Source organism: Canis lupus, chromosome 8 (genome assembly GCF_011100685.1).
Source record: "Canis lupus familiaris isolate Mischka breed German Shepherd chromosome 8, alternate assembly UU_Cfam_GSD_1.0, whole genome shotgun sequence".
Taxonomy (NCBI): domain Eukaryota; kingdom Metazoa; phylum Chordata; class Mammalia; order Carnivora; family Canidae; genus Canis; species Canis lupus.
This window is the reverse complement of record NC_049229.1, coordinates 40,982,889-41,004,449: the sequence shown is the minus strand read 5'-3', so window position 1 is coordinate 41,004,449 and position 21,561 is coordinate 40,982,889. Positions and strand designations below refer to the sequence as shown.

The window sequence follows — 21,561 nt, the reverse complement described above, 5'->3', positions numbered from 1 at the left end:
AACAGATGTTAATATGACAACTGGATGTCCACAAGCAAAAAGGCAGATTACTACCTTACACTACACACAAAAATTAACTCAAAATGGTTAAAAAAAAACTTAACATGGGAAGCTAAAACTAAAAAACTCTTGAAAAATAACACGAAAGTAAATCTTTGCGACTTTGGATTAGGTAATGGTTTCTTAGACATATCCAAAAGCAACAAAAGAATAGATAAATTAGTTATCTCAAAAATCTTAAAAATTTCATGCTTTGTATAACACCAAGAAAGTGAAAGTACAAATTCAGAGAATGTGAGACAATATCTGGAAATCATATATCTGATGAAGTAATATCCAGAAAATATAATCTTACAATTCAACAATAAAAAGACAACCCAAATGATGTATGGAATTGCTGAATCTCTCTACTGTACAACTGAAACTAATAGAACACTGTATGTTAACTAAACTAGAATTCAAAACAAAAAGTTTAAAAAGACAACACAATTAAACAATGACTAAAGGATGATGAGCCAGTTATACATGAAAACATGCCCATCATCATCAAGAAAATGAAAATCACAACTACAATAAAATAAAATTGTAGAGCAATTAGAATGACTACAATTAAAAAATCAGATAAGTGTCAGTGAGAATGTGGAGAATTTAGAATCCTCATACATTGCTGGTGGAAATCTCAAAACATGCAGCCATTTTGGAAAACAAATTAGTAGTGCCTCAGAAAGTTAGTATCACCATATAACCCAGTAATTACACACCCAGGTATACACTCAACAGAAATGAAAATATATTTGCATATGTATATGCAAAAACATCTATGTAATATTCATAGCAGTATTATTCAAAATGACCAAAAAATAGAAATAATTTCATTCATCAACTGATGAATGAATAAACAAAGTATGATATATGACATAAAATATATAAATTATTATTTAGCAATAAAATAAATGATACATGATAAATGATAAATGATACAACATGGATGAACCTTGAAAAGATTACATAAGTGAAAGAAGTCAACGCAGAAAGGCCACATATTATATTGATTCCATTATATGCAAAGTCCGGCGTAGGCAAATATACAAAGACAGAATGTAGATGAAGAATTGACTATGGCTTAAGAAGAGGAGGGGAAATAGGGGCTACTGTTAATGAGTACAAAGTTTTTCTTCTGAGTGTGAAAATAATCTAAAAATGATAGTGGTAATGGTACAGTAACTTTGTTATCTACTCAACACTGAATATACTAAAGACTACTGTATGTACTAAAATGCACTCTAAATGAATTTTATGATGTGTAAATTATACATCAACAAAGCTGTTAAAATACAAAGATGAATTCCTTTATACCCCGGGAATCAGAAGTTCTATAAAGATATTTCAAAATCCAGAGGCAGGGATCCCTGGGTGGCGCAGCGGTTTAGCGCTTGCCTTTGGCCCAGGGCGCGATCCTGGAGACCCGGGATCGAATCCCACGTCAGGCTCCTGGTGCATGGAGCCCGCTTCTCCCTCTGCCTATGTCTCTGCCTCTCTCTCTCTCTGTGTGACTATCATAAATTAAAAAAAAAAAAAAATCCAGAGGCAATAAAAGATCAATATATTCAACTAGTTTTAAAAAGAAACAAAAAGACAGAGATCCTTGGGTGGCTCAGCATTTGGCACCTGCCTTAGGCCCAGGACGTGGGTCCTGGGGTCCCGGGATCGAGTCCCACGTTGGGCTCCCCACAGGGAGCCTGCTTCTCCCTCTGCCTCTCTGCCTCTCTCTCTCTCTCTCTCTCTCTCTCTGTGTGTGTTTCTCATGAATAAATAAGTAAAATCTTAAAAATAAAAAAAAAAAGAAACTTTTGTGAAGCTAAAGTATTCCAGGAACTGATACAAAAAGAAAAAAAAATAACAAATCAGAAAAAATTATTTTAAATAGATTCTAGATTAAGTGCTAATATCCGTTTCAATTACCCTTAAAAATCAAAAAGAAAAAAAATAAAACATGACCAGGTGTTTTTTTTTTAAGATTTTTATTTATTTATTCATGAGACACAGAGAGAGGCAGAGACATAGGCAGAGGGTGAAGCAGGCTCTATGCAGGGACCCCGATATGGGACTCAATCCCTGCACTCCAGGATCATGCCCCAAACCGAAGGCAGACCCCGCTCAGGCGTCCTGACCAGAGTGTTTAGAATAAGATATTCAATACCACCTTAATATATGAAATAATGTTTAACTTCACTTAAAAAAGATGATGCAAATTAAAGCTAAATTGGGATACTGCCATTCATCTAACAAACTGGTTATGCTTGGCAATGTTACTTTGCTCCATAGGCTGTAAGAATGAATTTACTCTCCTACACTGCAGGTGAGAATACAGAATGTTACAATTCTTATGATGGAGGATTTAACCATATATAACAAGAGTTTATGAGGATCTGTCATTTGATTCAATAATCCTGCTCTGGGAAAGCACAAAAAAGATATACTTCCAACAATAGAAAAGCATATATATGTATATATATGTTTTAAATAAGTGAATATATATATTCACTTATTTAAAAATGCAAAATACTGGGAGTACAAAACACTAAATGCTTATATTCACATATAAAACACTGGTTAAATTAATTGTGATACTTCCACACAACAGAATATTATGCAGCTGTAAAATACATGAAAGTTCTCCATAAAGTGATCAGAGTGATTTCCAGGAAATAGGAATATGTGAAATAAGCAAGCTGCAAAAGGTTATTGATGTTACTTTCAAATAAAAAGAAAGATAAGTATAGATAATCCCTAAGAATCTGTTTACTCCTGAGAAAAAGAAACATATGAAAGATTAACCAAAAAATGAAATTGGATCCTTACACAGAATGTAAAATAACAGGGTAGAATTGATAGGGAAAAGATTGAGAGGTCTCTAAGTGTAATTTTAGATATAGTCTTAATATTTGAACCATTTTAATGTTGTATATTCAAAACATTATATCAAATGATGATGAAAAGATAAGAATACAGACACTAAGCTAGCCATAACTCAAATTAATAGCCTACCAGTACAAAACAAAAGAAAAAAGTGAGAGCCAGGAGTCTCTGTGAAGAATGGAGATGCAAATATAGAAGAAGTAACAAAAGAAAAACCATGTGACTCTGAACTGTATTTTAGGTTTCAGTATGAATTCATGATTTTCATAATTTTTAATTTTCTTTTTACTGTGTCTACTGAAAATGCCAAGGGCTCTATGCTCAGTAAAAATGACATCTACTACCCTGAAGAAATGTCTAATTCCAGGCCTATAGCAGAAAAACAAGTGAAACCAAAATATCACCTTGTGAGATAAAGATTAAAAATGCTCAAACACAACAAAGAACATATCAAAATGATATAGAAGTCAACCTGAAGGACTGCTGTGCACTAATTTTGAATAATTTAGAAATCAGAAAATAAACAATGATATAACAGATTATGAAACCTGTAATTTTAAAAAAGAAACACTCATGACTAAACACAGATAAAGGAGAAATGGGGCAAAACAAAAATTTCTTCCTTATAGAGGAATGTTAACAATAACTGTAGAAACAATAATAGAATTAGAAAATTATCAGTTACCAACCTTCAAAGTAAAAACTGATACAGGAAGTAATTGTAAATGGATGATAAAACACTGGATGAAAGGTTGTAAAGGAACTGACATTAAAACATTACCCCAGAAATAATTCATGAATAATTTGAAATGGAATGAGATAAGATATCTGCAAATGACAACATGATAAAGGTTTAGTATCTAAAATCTATGGAGAATTCATCAAACTCAACAACCAAAAAACAAATAATTCCGTTAAGAAATGGGCAGAAGACATGAATAGTAATTTTTCCAAAGACACACAGATGGCTAATAGACCAGAAAAGACGTTCAACATCACTTATCACCAGGAAAATACAAATCAAAACTACAATGAGATATCACCACACACCTGTCAGAATGGTTAAAACTATCAATATAAGAAACAACAGATGTTGGCAAGGATTCAGGGAGAGGAGAACCCTCTTACACTACTGGTGGGAATGTAAACTGGTACAGCCATTCTAGAACACAGTATGTAGATCCCTCAAGTTAAATATAGAACTAATCTAAGATCAGGCAATTGCACTACAAGGTATTTACCCAAAGGATATAAAAATACTAACTTGAAAAGACACATGTACCTCAATGTTTAGCACAGCATATGGGAACAGCCCAAATGTCCATCAGCTTATAAATGAATAAAGATGTGGTATATAAACACAATAGAATATTACTTAGCCATCAAAACGAATGAAACCTTGCCATTTGCAACAACAGGAAGGGAGCTAGAGTATACTATGCTGAACGAAGTCAGTCAGTCAGTCAAAGAAATACAAATATCATATGATTTAATTCACATGTGGAATTCAAGAAACCAAACAGATGAACATTGGGGAAAATGATAGAGAAAGAGGAAAACCATAAAACAGATTCTTAACAATAGAGAAAAAACAGAGGGTTGCTGGAGAAGAGGCAGGCAGTGGGTGGATTAAATGGGTGATTAAATGGGTATTAAGGAGGGCATTTGTGATGAGTACTGAGTGTTATATGTAAGTGAGGAACCACTAAATTCAACTCCTGAAATTAATATTATACTATATGTTAAATAGCTGAAATTTATTTTTTTTAAAGATTTTATTTATTCATGAGAGACACACAGAGAGAGAGAGAGAGAGAGAGAGAGAGAGAGAGAGGCAGAGATACAGGCAGAGGGAGAAGCAGGCTCCATGCAGGGAGCCCGATGTGGGACTCGATCCCGGGACTCCAGGATCACGCCCTGAGCTGAAGGCAGGCGCCAAACCGCTGAGCCATCCAGGGATCCCTGAAATTTAAATAAAAACTTGGAAAAAAGGGGAAAAAAGAAGTCAGAGAAAGCCAAAGGCTATCTAATTTCATTATACATGGAATTTAAAAAAAACAAAACAAAGAGACAAAACAGACCCTTAAACACAGAGAACAAACTGGTGGTTGCCAGAGGGAAGTTGGGTGGGGAATAGATGAACTAGATAAAGGGGATTAAGAGGTACAAACTTCCAGTTATAAAATAAATAAATCACAGAGTTGAACAGTACAGCATAGGGAATATAGTCAATAATACTGCAATAATGTTGCATAGTGGCAGATGAACTACACTTATTGCGGTGATCACTTGGGTTATGTACTAAACAGTCAAATTAATGTTTTATTCCTAAAACTAAGGTAACATTGTATGCAAATTTTACCTCAATAATAAAAAAAAGAGGAGGAACTGTTCTATTTTAAAGGAGACTAAAGAATTTGACAACTAAAAGAATATATGGCCTTTCATTAAATCTTGGATTAAAAATAATAATGGTAATAATGAGTCATAGGTCTAAATAGAAAGGCCTGTGATGTTATGAGCACTGGGTGTTATACTATATGCTGGCAAACTGAATTTAAGTAAAGAAAGAAAACCATAAACCATTTTAATCATTTTAAACCATTTTAACCATGTTAAAATGTCTTTGCAACTTTTAGGTAACAATTGTAGAAGGGACACAAAAAAGTACAGTTGTAAAAGAAAAAAGTTCATAAAACAGACAACCAAAATTTAACACTGAGCTTCAAAAGAATACAATGAAGGCAAATCACAAATCGGGAGAAAATATTTGCAAATCATATATCTGATAAAGGACGTAGAATATAGAAGGAACTCTTATAAATAAAAGAACTAAGTAAAAAATATGAACATATACTTCACAAATGAAGCTACACAAACAACCAATAAATCCATGGGGAGGAGGGGAAGAGACACATGATGGGTCAACATCATTAATCATCAGAGAAATACAAATTAAAACTACAATTCAATACTACCACAAACCAAACAGAATGGCTAAAATAAAGAAGACTGGTAAAACCAAATGCTGACCAGTTTGCAAAACAACTAGAACACGCATACCTTGTTGCTTTGCGCAATGGCAGTATCATAGCCAATGAGGTTTATCTGAGGCGCAATTATTGCTATTGAAAATTTCTCCCAATGGTAAAGCCATTTTGCAAAAGGATTATTATAAAACTGAACATGAGTACAGTAATTCTACTTGTAAGTATTAACCCAAAAGAAATCAAAGTATATGCCCAAGAAAGCATGTATAAAAATTACTATAATACTTTTATTCATAATAAACCAAACTAAAGTCCAGGCGGTCCATCAATAAGAGAATGGGTTAGGGGTGCCTGGGTGGCTCAGTCGGTTAAGCAACCAACTCTTGATTTCAGCTCAGGTCATGATCTCAGAGTTCTGATATCGAGCCCCACGTTGGGCTCCATGCTAGGTGTGGAGACTGCTTAGAATTCTTTCCCTCTCCTTTTCCCTCTGTACTACCTGCTCACTCTTGCTCACTATCTCTAAAAGAAAAAATTTTTAAAGAAGATAATTGATTAAAAACTGTGCTATAGTCTATAATGGAAACACCATTCAACAATAAAAGAAAGGATACATGGAACATTAATGAATTTTAAAGACATTAAGCTGAGTGAGAAAAGTCTTGCCCAAAAGAGTACATATGGTCTGAGTCCATTTATATGAAGTTATACTTTCATAAAACCAGTAAAAGGTGAAAAAAATCATAATAATGGTTGACTTCAAGGGGTAAGAGCAGGGACTAACTGAGAAAAAGGAATGAAGGAAGCTTTCAGGGGTGATAATAATGTTTCTTAAAAGGAAAGGAGTTAGATTACATAGATGAATGCATTTCTCAAAACTCATCAAATGATATGTTTCAATTTTTGTACTTCACTATTTGTAAAATTTATCTCCGAAAATACCAAAACTTGAAACAAATCTTAAAATTATAATTAAAGATATACATGCCTAAGGTATTAGGTCTAAGTCAACTGATATCTGCAAATTCAAAATATGTAAGTAAGATGAATTGACAGATACAGAAAAGGACAGATGGACAAATTGAAAAGTACATAAAAATAAGGGACTTTTGGCACTATTAGTAAAGTAAATACAAGCTGACCAACTTAAACAAATTGTGGTATATTCACACAATGGAATACTAAAACATGAAGAATATGAATGAACCTGGCAAAAGAAAGTTGAGTGAAAGCAGCCAGACACAATAACACCGTATAAGTCTATTTATATAAAATTCAAAAACAAACAACAAACAATAAAATTTCCTGTTAGAAGTCAGAATAGCAATATGTCTTAGAGTAGGGGAGAAACTGGATGGGACACAAGAGGATATATGAATTTAATTTTCTATTTCATAATCTAAATACTGGTTACAGGGACACCTAGGTGGCTCAGCAGTTTAGTGCCTAATTTCCGCCCTGGGAGTGATCCTGGAGTCCCAGGATCCAGTCCCGCATCGGGCTCCCTGCATGGAGCCTGCTTCTCCCTCTGCCTGTGTCTCTGCCTCTCAATCTCTATGTCTCTCATGAATGAATAAATAAAATCTTATAAATAAATAAATAAATAAATAAATAAATAAATAAATACTGGTTACAACAGTGTCCTTCTCTGTGAAAATTCACTGGACAATATTCATAAACTGTATATACATTGCCATATTTTATAATACTTCAAAAAACAAGTTTACTCTTTCTTAGGCAAAACTGTCTCTTTTCAGGTCAAATATGTCTGCATGTATTTAGAAATATTCAAGGGGCACTTGGTTGGCTCAGTTGATTAAGCGCCCGATTCTTGGTTTCGGCTCAGGTCATGATCTTAGGGTCTTGGGATCGAGCACCACATCAGGCTCCATGCACAGTGGGGAGTCTATGGAGACTCTCTCTTCCTTGTCAACTCCTTCTACCCTTCTGCCTGCTCTGTCTCTCTCTCAAATAAATATTTTTTAAAATTTAAAAAAATTCAAATCTTTCTCAAGAAAAACCTCTGCTGCTCATCTTACAAAAGCATAGTAGTAAAAGTGATAAAAAAATTTACATATTTTTTATAAATCCATAATTAGGGGGTCTGCTTGGCTCAGCAGCTGAGCGTCTGCCTTCGGCTTGGGGGGGTGGGGAGATGTCAGGATCCAGGATCGAGTCCCACATCAGGTTCCCTGCAAGAAGCCTGCTTCTCCCTCTGCCAATGTCTCTGCCCCTCTCTCTGTGTATCTCTCATGAATAAATAAATAAATCTTTTTAAAAAATCCATACTTAATATAAAAAATAGTGAAAGGGAATAAAGGGGAAAGGAGAGAAAATGAGTGGGAAATAACAGAGAGGGTGACAGAACATGAGAGACTCCTAACTCTGGGAAATGAACAAGAGGTGGTGGAAATGGAGGTGGGTGGGGGTTGGGGTGACTGGGTGATAGGCACTGAGGGGGGCACTTGATGGGATGCGCACTGGGTGTTATGCTATATGTTGGCAAATTGAACTCCAATAAAAAGAAATTTAAAAAAATGCATACCTAAATTTACTTTTTATTAGGCTTTATAAAATGTTTCATATTAGGGATCCCTGGGTGGCGCAGCGGTTTGGCACCTGCCTTTGGCCCAGGGCGCGATCTGGAGACCCGGGATCGAATCCCACGTCAGGCTCCGGGTGCATGGAGCCTGCTTCTCCCTCTGCCTGTGTCTCTGCCTCTCTCTCTCTCTCTGTGTGACTATCATAAATAAATTTAAAAAAAAATTTTTAAATAAAAAAAAATAAATAAAATAAAATGTTTCATATTAAATATTACTCATGAACTTTTTTTGAGACGTTTGACTCTCCTAAAAAACTGATGTGATTCTTTTGATCAGATAATGAGATCTACAGAACATATTTTTTGTCCCCACTTTGTCTTGATTTCCAGAGATAAGTCTAGAACTCACTTGCACTAAAGTTTACTGGGTGCCTGTCATAATAACTATCCTGTGTGTATGTGTGTGTGTTAATCTGCTTATAATTTGCAGAACTTAATAGATTATAATTTATAATAAATAAATAAAAAGCTCCACCTACTGTCAGTTCACATAGAAAAGAAACCAGTCCAAAGACTTCTGAATACAAACAAAACAAAACAAAACCTAACTTGCAAAACATTTTAAGCAGTTAGGAGCTTTCTTAAATAGGTACTGAAGGCTCAGCAAGAATTCACCTCCATCTCTTCTTAAAGACAAATCTCACAGATATCAAGCAATAGAGTAAAATGATCAATCACAAGAAGATCCTCTGGGAAAATGTCCCAGTGATACACTATATTCTAAAAACTTAAGAGTCATATTTGCTGTAATCAACTTAATAGTGTAGCAAGCTACAATGTTCTCTAAATCATAATGTACATCACTATACTCTAAAAACTTAAGAGTCATATTTACTGTAATCAACTTAATAGTGTAGCAAGGTACAATGTTCTCTAAATCATAATGTGCATCAGAAACATGTAGGGAGTTTTATTTTTTTTTAAATACTAGAACTTCCACAAAGTTTCTTTGAATATCATGCATATCATTATTGCATATTTTCAAGAATATTATAATTCTGCTTTTCAAAATTTTGTGAATATCTGGCTTTTCTTAAATATCTCTCCCCCCAAAAGGACAATGATCATCAGTATGGATTCCTTTAAGATAAAAGTCACTGAAACATGCAAATCCCAAATCATCTTCGAAGGAGCGTTTCTCCAATTCATTTTGTACTGAATAATGTAAATTTCAACCCACTCCAAAAGAATCTCTGAAGGCCCAGAGTTAAAAACCCTCCTCTCTTCATTATTTGGTCATTTCCAACTATTTGCAATCATGAATTCTTCTCCAAGACCAAATAACATTTGGGTTATCTCCCTCCAAGGACAACTGATTGATACACAGAACATTAAATCATGATTCTTAACCTTCTTTTTTTTTTTAATTTTTATTTATTTATGATAGTCACAGAGAGAGAGAGAGAGGGAGAGAGAGAGAGAGAGAGAGAGGCAGAGACATAGGCAGAGGGAGAAGCAAGATCCATGCACCGGGAGCCCGACGTGGGATTCGATCCCAGGTCTTCAGGATCGCACCCTGGGCCAAAGTCAGGCGCTAAACCGCTGCACCACCCAGGGATGCCAATTCTTAACCTTCTGGTATCACATTATCAACAGTTCCAATGTGACAGAACTGAGAAAATACAAGTAACAGCAAATTCATTCAGATTTACAAGTTGACTACCATTCCAAATTATCTTAAATCAAGCTACCAATCTCTTAAAGGTATTTAGATAGCTTTTCTTTTTAATTCATTTATTGATAGCGTGGGTGGCTCAGCAGGTTAAACATCTGTCTTCAACCCAGGTAATGATCTCAGCGTCCTGAGATCAAGCCTGACATTGGGCTCCCTGCTCAGTGGAGGGAGTCTGCTTCTCCTTCTGCCCCTCCCCCCGCTCATGCATTCTCGCTGGCACTCTCTCAAATACCTAAAAAAATCTTCACGTATTCTTCATTTAATATACAAATAAATATTTCATAACATATTTTGACTCCACTATACATCCACCAATATTTGGTTTCTTGTAAAAATTTAAAGATCCTTTATAGAACGGAAGAAGCACATCTGTCAGAACCAGGTGTACATTTACTGCACAGTTTATAATCTTTCAAAAAATACTTAAATCTTATTTTAATAACATTTTAATAATACTGTGAGGCTTTGGAGGGTTAACATTTATTCATTTTCTTAATTCTTAAATTTTTATTTAAAAATGTGAATATGTGTTTTTATTACAAAGTATGTATTTACACTGCTGTACAACGAATGACAGAAAACTTATCATTTTGCAAAACTGAATCTCTATGTCCATTAAGCAACAATTCCTCATTTTTCTCTGCCCTTATCCTCGGGCATCCACCATTTTCTACCTTTCTATGAGATTTTGACTACTCTACGAATCTCATATAAGTGGATTAATACTGGAATTTTTGACTCACTTGTTTATTTAGCATAATAATGTCCTAAAGGTTCATCTATGCTATAATATGTATCAGAATTTCCTTCCTTTTCAAACAGAGTAAAAAGCCCATTGTATGTATATAACATATTTTGTTTATTTTGTTTATTTTGTTTGCTGGTCAACAGTAAATCTATTTTTAATATTTTGAGGAATTGACGTATCATATTCCACAGAGGCTACACAATTTAGCATTACCAACAGCACTGCATTAGGATTCCAATTTCTCCACCTCCTCACCAAACCTGTCATTATCTGGGGTTTGGGGTTTTTGTAAAACAACCATCGCAGTGAGTGGGAGGGATTATGTCACCATGATTTGATTCCCATTTTACAAATGGGAATATTAAGAATCTTTTCAAATGTTTGTTGGCCAATTGTATTTCTTTTTTGAAGAAATGTCTATTCAAGTTCTTTACTTATTTTATCATCGAATTACTAGATCTTTCGTGCTGGAGTTTTAGTCATTCATAACTAAATAATAACTCTTTTCATAATTTGATTTTAATTATATGTAAGCATTGGATTTTTTTCCTGAACCATATGAAAAGTAACCTGGAGCAATGGAAACAAACTGCATCTTAAAGCAGGTGGTCTCTTTTCAAATCACAGTTATAGGCAAATTTCTAGATTGATATTGTACAAGCATCCTAACTACTTAGACATGAGGGTTATCATCTATACAATGGGGACAATTATATATCTCCTATCAGAACTCATAGGCTTGCCCTGAATATCAAACAAAATATGTTCATTATAAAAAGATAAAATAAAGTTGTATAAATAAGTGCTGCACAAAAATCAGTTTAAAAAGCTTCAAAAATTGTTAAATGAAGATATACCATCCTGGGACTTCCAGGGAAGATGAAAGAATAGAGGGACCCTAACTCACCTTGTCACACAGATAAAACTAGGTAATATTTATACCATGGCAAAATATCCAGAAAAGGACCCAAAGACTACTAAATAAACTCCACAACTAAATATAAAGAAGAGATCACACTAAGAGCAATAACTTGCAGGGAAGCTAAACCCCACAGATCTGTCAACAGATGGAGGGAATCATGGATATGAAGAAAAAAACAGAAAGCACACTAAACAGCCTACAAAGATAAATGAAATCTCACCATCTTTTGGCTTGAAATGCAGAGGGTCCAAATTTCATGAGTGCTTACTACAAAGCAGGACTTAAAGCCGGGAACTTTAAAAATAAGCTGGCTCCACTCTAAGAGTGCATGAAGACCCTTAGGAAAAGAGTAGAGTGTGTCAGTGAGGTCCTTAACAAATGTAAAAAAAGAACAAATCAGATGAAGAACACAATAAAGGACATTTAGAATACACAAAATGGAATAAATGGCAGGCTGGAAGAAGCAGAGGAATGAATTAATGAACTAGAAGACAGAGTAATGGAAAGTAATTAATAGGTGAGGGGGGAAAATAAGCAAAACTGAATAGACTTAGGGAACTCAGTGACTCCATCAGATGTAATACGTGTCACTTTATAGGGATCCCAGAAGAAGGAGAGAGAGAGGAGGCAGAAAACTTATTTGAAGAAATAATAGCTGAACTTTCCTAATCTGGAGAAGGAAATAGATATCCTAATGCAGGAGGCACATAGGTTCCCCCAACAAAATCAACCCAAGAAGGTCCACACCAAGACACATGGTAATCAAAATGGCAAAAAAGTAGTTCTAAAGAAAAAAAATTAAATCAGCAAGAGAAGACCATTACGTATAAGGGAAACTCTATAAAGCTATCAGTGGATTTTTAAGCTGACTTTTCAGGCCAGAAGAGGATGGCATGATATATTCAAACCGCTGAAAGGGAAAAATCAACCACCAAGGATACTCTATCCAGCAAGGCAGTCATTCAGAATAAAAGGAGCAATAAAGAGTTTCTCAGACAAACAAAACCTAAAGGAGTTCATGACCACCAAGACAGCCCTACAAGAAAAGTTAAAAGGGAGTCTTTGAGTGGAAAGGAAAGACCGTTAGTGAGAGTAAGAAAATGAACAAAGACAAAAGCAGTCAAAATACGTATTTCTGTAAGAGACTGGTCAAGGGATTCCTCCCCAATCTTTCTCCCCCAAAAGGATGTAAAATAGGAGACCCATACACCTAAAAAGTTGAGGGGAGAGGAGTAAAGAAAGGGTTTGATTTTAAGCGACCATCAACTTAATGCGGACTGCTATATGCAAAAGATGTTATATACAAACCTGATGGTGACTACAAATCAAACAGCACTAGTGGATATGAAAAGAATACAGAGAAAGGAATCCAAGTATATCGTCATGAAGGAGAGAAAGAGAGGAAAAGATAGGGAAAAAAACTACAAAACCCACCAAGAAACAAGCAACAAATGGCAAGAAATACATACTTGTCAATAATTACTTTAAAATGTAAAATGGACTAAACACTCCAATTAAAAGACACAGGGTGATGGAATGGACAAAAAAAAAAAAAAAAAAAAAAACAAAAACACAAGATCCATCTGGATGCTGCCTACAAGGGACTCATTTCAGGCCTAAAGACACCCGCAGGTTGAAAGTGAGGGGACAGAGAAACATTTATCATGTAAATGGATGTGAAAAAAAAGCTTGGGTGATGCCCGTGTGGCTCAGCAGTTGAGCATCTGGGCCCAGGGCGTGATCCTGGAGTCCCGGGATCGAGTCCCACATCGGGCTCTCTGCATGGAGCCTGTTTCTCTTTCTGCCTATGTCTCTGCCTCTCTTTCTGTGTCTCTCATGAATGAATAAATAAAATCTTAATTAAAAAAAAAAGAAAGAAAGCTGGGGTAGCAGTGCTTATATCAGACAAAACAGACTTTAAAACAAACACTGGAACAAAAGACAAAGAAGGACCCGATATAATAATAAGGGGGACAATCCAACAAGAAGATATAACAATTGTTAACACTTCTGCACCCAAAATGGGAGCACCCAAATACATAAAACAGTTAATAACAAAACAAGGAACTAATTGATAGTAACATGATAGTAGTAGGGGACTTTAACATCTCACTTACATCCATGGACAGATCATCCAAACAGAAATCCAACAAGGAAACAGTGGCTTTGAATGACACACAGGACCAGATGGATTTAACAGATAGATTCGGAAAATTCCATCCTATAACAGCAGAATACACATTCTTTTCAAGTGCACATGAAACAGTCTCCAGAACAGATCACATATTAGGCCACGAAACAAGCTTCAACAAATTTGAAATGACTGAAGACGACTGAAGTCATACCTAGCATCTTTTCTGACCACAATTCCATGAAACTAGAAACCAACCACAAGAAAAACTCTAGAAAGAGCACAAATATATGGAGGTTAAATAACATGCTACTAAACAACGAACAGATCAACCAAGAAATCAAAGAAGAAATCAAAAAGTACACGGAAACAAACAAAAGTGAAAACACAATGGTCCAAAACCTCTGAGATGCAAGCCATTAGAAACGACAAATACCCACCATTTGCTTCGATGTGGATGGAACTGGAGGGTATTATGCTGAGTGAAATAAGTCAATCGGAGAAGGACAAACATTATATGGTCTCATTCATTTGGGGAATATAAAAAATGGTGAAAGGGAATAAAGGGGAAAGGGGAAAAAAAGGAGGGAAAGGGGAAAAAATGAGTGGAAATATCAGAAAGGGAGACAGAACATGAAAGACTCCTAACTCAGAATCGAATTAGGGGTGGTGGAAGGGGAGGTGGGCGGGGGGTGGGGGTGACTGGGTGACAGGCACTGAGGTGGGCACTTGATGGGATGAGCACTGGGTGTTATTCTATATGTTGGCAAATTGAACACCAATAAAAAATACTTTATATTACAAAAAAAAAAAAAAAAAAAACCTCTGAGTTGCAGCCAAAGCTGTTCTAAGAGGGAAGTTTCTAGCAATATAGGCCTACTTCAGGAAACAAGGAAAATCTCAAATAAACAACCTAACCTTAGACTTACAGAAGCTAGAAAAAGAACAAAACCCAAAACCAGTTAGAAGGAAGGAAATAATAAAAATTAATGCAGTAATAAATGATACCAAAGCTAAAACAGCAAAAGAACAGATCATGAAACGGGGAGCTAGTTCTTTGAAAAGATCAACAAAATTGATAAACCTCTGGCCAGACTCATCAAGAAAAAAAAAGAGAGAGAAAGATGGGGGCGGCGGGTGGTGGGGCGGGGAAGGACTCAAACACACAAAATTACAAATGAAAGAGGAGCAATAAAAACTGATGCTACGGATATACAAAAGACTGTAAGAGAATATTATGAAAAATTATGTATTAACTAATTGGACAACCTAGAAGAAATGGATAAATTCCTAGAAATGTATAGCCTACCAAAACTGGACTAGGAAGAAACAGGAAATTTGAACAGGCCGATTACCAGTAATGACTTGAATCAGTAGTCAAAAAGCTCCCAACAGCCCAAAGTCCAGGACCAGATGGCTTCACAAATTCTACAAAAACACTTAAAGAGGAGTTAATACCTATTCTTTTCAACCCTCTCCAGAAAAACAAACAGAAGAGGAAGGAAAACTTCCAAATTCATTCTATGAGGTCAGCATTACTGATACCAAAACCAGAGAAAGACATTACAAACCAAAAGAGAACTACATGCTAATATCTCTGGTGAACATAGGTGCAGAAATCCTCAACAAAATATTGGCAAACTGAATCCAGCAATCCGTCAAAGAGAGAGAGAGAGAGAAAGAGAGAGAAAGAAGAGAGGAGAGGAGAGGAGAGGAGAGGAGAGGAGAGGAGAGGAGAGGAGAGGAGAGGAGAGGAGAGGAGAGGAGAGGAGAGGAGAGGGAAGAAAGAAGAGAAGAGAAAGAAGAGAAGAGAAGAAAAGAGAAGAGAAGAGAAGAAAAAAGAAAAGAAAAGAAAAATCATTCACCACAATCAAGTGGGATTTATTCCTGGGATGCAAGAAGGGTGGTTCAATATCACAAATCAATTGATGTGCTACATCACTTCAGTAAGAGAAAGGATAAAGATCATATGATCATTTCAATAGATGTAGAGAAAGCTTTTGACAAAGTACAATACCCAAGCATGATAAAAACCCTCAACAAAGTAGGTTTAGAGGGAACATACTTCAACATAATAAAGGCCTAATATGAAAACCCCACAGCTAACATCATACTCAATGGTGAAGAAACTGAGGCCTTCTTCCCTAAGGTGAGGAACAAGACAAGGATGTCTGTTCTCACCACTTTTATTCAACTTGGCATGGAAGTTCTAGCCACAGCTGTCAGGCAATACCACAAAATAAAAGGCATCCAAATTGGTAAGGAAGGAGGATTATTTTTCACTATTTGCAGATTACATGATACTGCATATAGAAAACCCTAAGGACTTCACCAAAAATCTACTAAACTGATAAATGCATTCAGTAAAGTCCCAGTATACAAAATCAACATAAAGAAATCTGTTGCATTTCTATACAATGAAGCCAGAGAAAGAGAAATTAAGCCATCAAGCTCACTTACAGTTGCACCAAAGATAATAAGATACCTAAGAATAAACCTAAACCAAGACGTGAAAGACTTGTACTCTGAAAAGTGTAATAAACCATTGAAGAAAGCAATTGAAGGCGACACAAAGAAATGGAAAGACATTCCATCAGCATGGGTTGGAAACATAATATTGTTACAATATCTATACCACCGAAAGTAATCTACACATTTAATGCAATCCCTATCAAAATACTAATAGCATTTTTCACAGAACTAGAGCAATTCTAGTATTTGTTTGGAACCACAGAAGACCCTTAATAACCATAATAATCTTGTAAACAAAATAAAATTGGAGCTATCAAGGTTCTAGACTTCAAGTTATACTGTGAAGCTGTAGTAATCAAAATAGTATGGTACTGGCACAAAATTAGACACACAGTTGAATGGAACAGAACTGAACGCCTATAAATATAGGTACAGTTATATGCCCAATTAATCTTTGATAAAGGTAGTGAGAATACACAGTGGGAAAAAGACAGTCTTTTCAGCAAATGGTTTGGGGTGACTGGACCACTTTTCTGCCATACACCTTGAGACCATGACCTGAACAATTAATTTGACATCTGCCTTTATAGAGAGCTCTCACAATGAATTAAGAAAACTCAGTGTCACTAAAAAGCAAATACGAAAATTAGGCTGGCTACTTAATATCTGTAGTTCTTAATGTTCATATCTTTAAATGAGTATGTTAAAGTAATAAGTGGTCATGATTCTTTCACCTCTAAGAATGCAACTATTCTAAATAAATTGCCTGATTTAATGACATTTTTCAGTTCACTTAAACATGTTATAAAGTGTCTGCCCACTCTGTACTGGTTACAGGACCCAGTGCTCTAGAGAATTAAATAGAAGATTCATTTCCCATTGATAGAATCTTAAGCTATTGTGGAGATTATCTGAAGAGAGGTATCTGTTAAGAAACAACACGGTGGGGCACCTGACTGGCTCAGTTGGTGGAGTGTGGGACTTTTGATACTGGGGTTTTGAGTCTGAGCTCCATGTTGGGTGTAGAGATTACATACATACATAGTATAAGTCAAAAAAAATAAAACCAACATGGTGTGGTGTGGTGTTTTTCAAAGTGTGTCACAGGGCAGCCCAGGTGGCTCAGCGGTTTGGCGCCACCTTTGGCCCCAGGCATGATCCTGGAGTCCCAGGCTCCCTACGTGGAGCCTGCTTCTCCCTCTGCCTGTGTCTCTCCCTCTCACTCTCTCTGTGTCTCTCATGAATAAATAAATTAAACATTTAAGAAAAAAAAACAAAGTGTGTCACATTCAGAAACTTGGTATGGTGTTAAGGATATTATAGACAAAGCATTAAGTAACATCAAATTTCTTGTAGAAAGTTTTTCTTTTTTTAATTCTCTACCAATCCTTTTCTGTGTATCTATAAACATAAGCCATTAACATCTTGAACACTTAGTATTCTTGCTTTTCAACAGAGAGGCTCAGGCTGAGAACATTCTGTGGGCAACATTCTCTAGTAGAATTTAATGAAATATGTATGTGCTGTTATTCTTTTTTTTTAAAAGATTTTATTTATTTATTCATGAGAGAGACAGATGAAGAAGCAGGCTCCATGCAAAGGAGCCCGACGTGGGACTCGATCCCGGGTCTCCAGGATCACGCCCTGAGCTGAAGGCAGTGCTAAACCGCTGATCCACCCAGGATTCTTTCTTTATAGCTAGTCATACTTTTTATCACTGTGCAATAACACAAAGGTTTATTTGGAAGTTTTTAAAAAGTGAGTTTAAAAATGCTAACACTGGAAAGAGGATACACTGTTCTAAGTATTGCCAAAATTAGTGATGTCATCCTTTTCTTGCCTGGATAGTTTTAATTTATATTTAATCACAACACAAGAGAAATTTTAGGAGAGATGGATCAAAGATACTATTCAGTCTTTATTCATTATTAAGCAATGTCCTAACAACATGTATATGCTATACTTTCAGTCCTCAATCTGAAAATGGGACTGTTCACTTGTCCAAAATATGCTGGTTTCTAGGCATGATATTATTCTTTCTACAATTAGGGGCAAAAAAGTACAGAAGTGTCCCTTTACTGGGACAGACACTGTGCATCCAATGATGAAATTTCGTCAGTCACACTTCTGTATACAGTGAAATCTCACGAGACCTGTGGAGACAGGCAAAATCCCAGTTTTTTCTCTTGCTTTATTCAGTAATCGTATGTACAAGTCTGTCAAATATCTTAGAATGAGATTGGTCAAAAAACACAGAGCAGAATTTAATACCAGAAGGAAGATTTGCATGTATTATTCATTTCTCCTTGGTGTAGATGTATAGATACTGTTTAGAATTTGATTGGCAAATCTTACCATAATTTAATAATACTCTGGGTTACTTTGTGGTGCGGCTGGGTGGCTCAGATGGTTCAGTGTCTGACTCTTGATTTCAGGTTGCGTCATGAACCTTGGGATCAAGCCCTGTGTGGTGTTCTGCACTTAATGGGGAGTCTGTTTGAGAGTCTTTTTCTCCCTCTCCTTGTGCTCCTACCCCAGGTGATGTGCATGTGTTTGCTCTCTCTCTCTCACTCTCCTTATAAAATAAATAAATATTTTTAAAAGGGGAATATACTAGTCTTAATTACATGGATTCTGTTGACAACACTAAGGGATTGACATGAGGTTATTTCAGCTCTTCCTGTTACTTCCACCAATAATTTCCACTCCCACCAATCCCCCAAATAAAGTTGGGTTATATACAGTATGCTTGCCATGGAAATTTAAGATAAATCTTTTAGACTTCTACTCTTTCAGGCATATTGCTATCCTGAAACCCCTCTTATATACATATCACTGGTATCATTATATACATTTTCAAGATAGGAAAAAAAAAGTAGCAAGAAGTTTAGTAAATTGACTAAGGTCTCTCAATAAATGACTGAACTATGATTGATTTCTTAGGATGACTGAGTTTAGTTCTCATTCTATTATACCACATTGTTTCTTTCTTGAGAAAAAGAAATTCACATTTATTACAAAATATGTAAAAGCTGAACATTTCCTATATAAAAGAATTATGCTTCCCTGAACAGTTCCTATACAAAATAATTACGCCTCCCTGAAAAACCTTTAGAAGAGTTTCATAGAAGCAATGCACCTTGACATAATAAAGGCTATAGATGGCAAACCCACAGCTAACATCATACTCAACCATGAAAGATGGAAAGCAATTCCTCTAAGATCAGGAACAAGACCTGGGTGCCTCTCACCACCTGTTATTCAGAGAAGTACTGTGTTCTACCTAAAGCATTTTGACAAAAACATATCCAAATCAGAAATAAAGAAGTAGTTATTTGCAAGTAACATGATCATATATATATAAAATCCTAAAGACTTAACCAAAAAGTTGTTGAAAATAATCAATGAATTCAGTAAAGTTTCGGTATATAAAATCAACATAAAGAAATCAGTGGCATTTCTACACACAAACAACAAGACATCTGAAAAACAAATAAAGACAATCTCATTCATGAGAGCATCAAAACCAATAAAATACTTAGGTGTGAATTTAACCAAGAAAGTGAAAGATTTATACAATGAAAACTACAAGACTTTGATGAAAGAAAATGAAGAAACAAATGGAAAGATATCCTATGTTCACAGACTGGAATAATATATGTATTTAAAATGTCCACACTACACAAAGACCCCTATAGATTCAATGTATTCCCTACCAAAATTCCAATAGCATTTTTCACAGAAATAGAAAAAAAAAATCCTAAAATTTGTATTGAACCACAAAAGACCCTAGATGGCTAAGCAAAAGGCATTATATTTTCTGATTTGAAACTCTACTACAAAGATATAGCAATTAAAACAGTGTGGTACTGACATTAAATAGATAAATAAACTAATGGGACAAAAATAGGGAACCCAGAACCAACCACTCATATATTTAGTCTACTAATATTTCACAAGGGAGCTAAGAACACTCAATGAAAAAAGGATAATTTCTTCAACAAATGATGTTGGGAAAACTGATAACCACATACAGAGAAATGAAATTGGACCCCTGTCTTAGACCACTCAAAAAAAAAAATAACTCATAAGGAATTAAAGACTTAAACATAAGACCTGACACTATAAAACTTATAGAAAAAAGGTATAGAGAGGAAGCTCTTTGGCATTGATTTTGGCAATGACTTTTTGGAGAAGATACCAAAAATACAAGCTTTAACAAAACCAGAAATAAACAAGAGACACTACATCATACTCAAAGGCTTCTGCAGAGCAAAATAATCAACAAAATGAGAAGATCAAACTACAGAATGGGATAAAGTATTTGCAAACCATTTATCAGATAAGCAGTTAATATCCAAAATTATTAAGAACCCAGAATTTAATAACAAAAATAGAATCTAATTTGAAAAATGAGCCTGGGTGGCTCAGCGGTTCAGTGTCTGCCTTCAGCTTGAGGGCATGATTCCAGGATCCAGGATCAAGTGCCACATTGGGCTCCTTGCGAGGAGCCCGCTTCTCCCTCTGCCTATGTGTCTGCCTCCATCTCTGTTTCTCATGAATAAATAAAATCTTTTTTAAAAAATGGGCAGAAAAACTGAATAGACATTTCTCCAAAGAAGATATCCAAATGACTGACAAGTATATGAAAAGGTGGTCACTAATCATCAAGGAAAAGCAAATCAAACCAGTAAGAGAGAATACCTCATACCTGATAGAATAGCAGTCATCAGGAATATAAGAGATGACTGTTGGCCAGGATGTGAAGAAAAGGGCACTGCTGGTGAGGAAGGTAACTGGTTCAGCCACTTTGAATAACAGTATGGAGCTTGCTCCAAAAATTAAAAATAGAACTGCTATATGATCCCATACTCTCACTTCTGTGTATATATCCAAAATATATATACATATACATGAAAATAGGATGTTGAAGAGACATCTGTACTCCTATGTTTACTGCAGTATTATTAATGATAGCTAAGATATGGAAACAACCTAAGTGTTCATCAGCAGATAAAGAGATAAAAAAGATGTCTCTCTCTTACTGTGTGCGTGGGTGTGTGTGTGTCTCTCACACACACATACAACATACACACACATAC

The 21,561-nt window shown here is 35.5% G+C and overlaps 1 protein-coding gene and 1 pseudogene across 12 annotated transcripts in view; one reads left to right on the top strand and one right to left on the bottom strand.

Annotated features, from left to right (window-relative positions):
* GPHN (gephyrin) overlaps nucleotides 1-21,561 on the bottom strand; it is a 625,991-nt gene that overhangs the window by 477,973 nt on the left and 126,457 nt on the right. The gene's annotated exons all lie outside the window — the stretch shown is intronic.
* LOC119873154 lies at nucleotides 5,988-6,116 on the top strand (annotated as a pseudogene).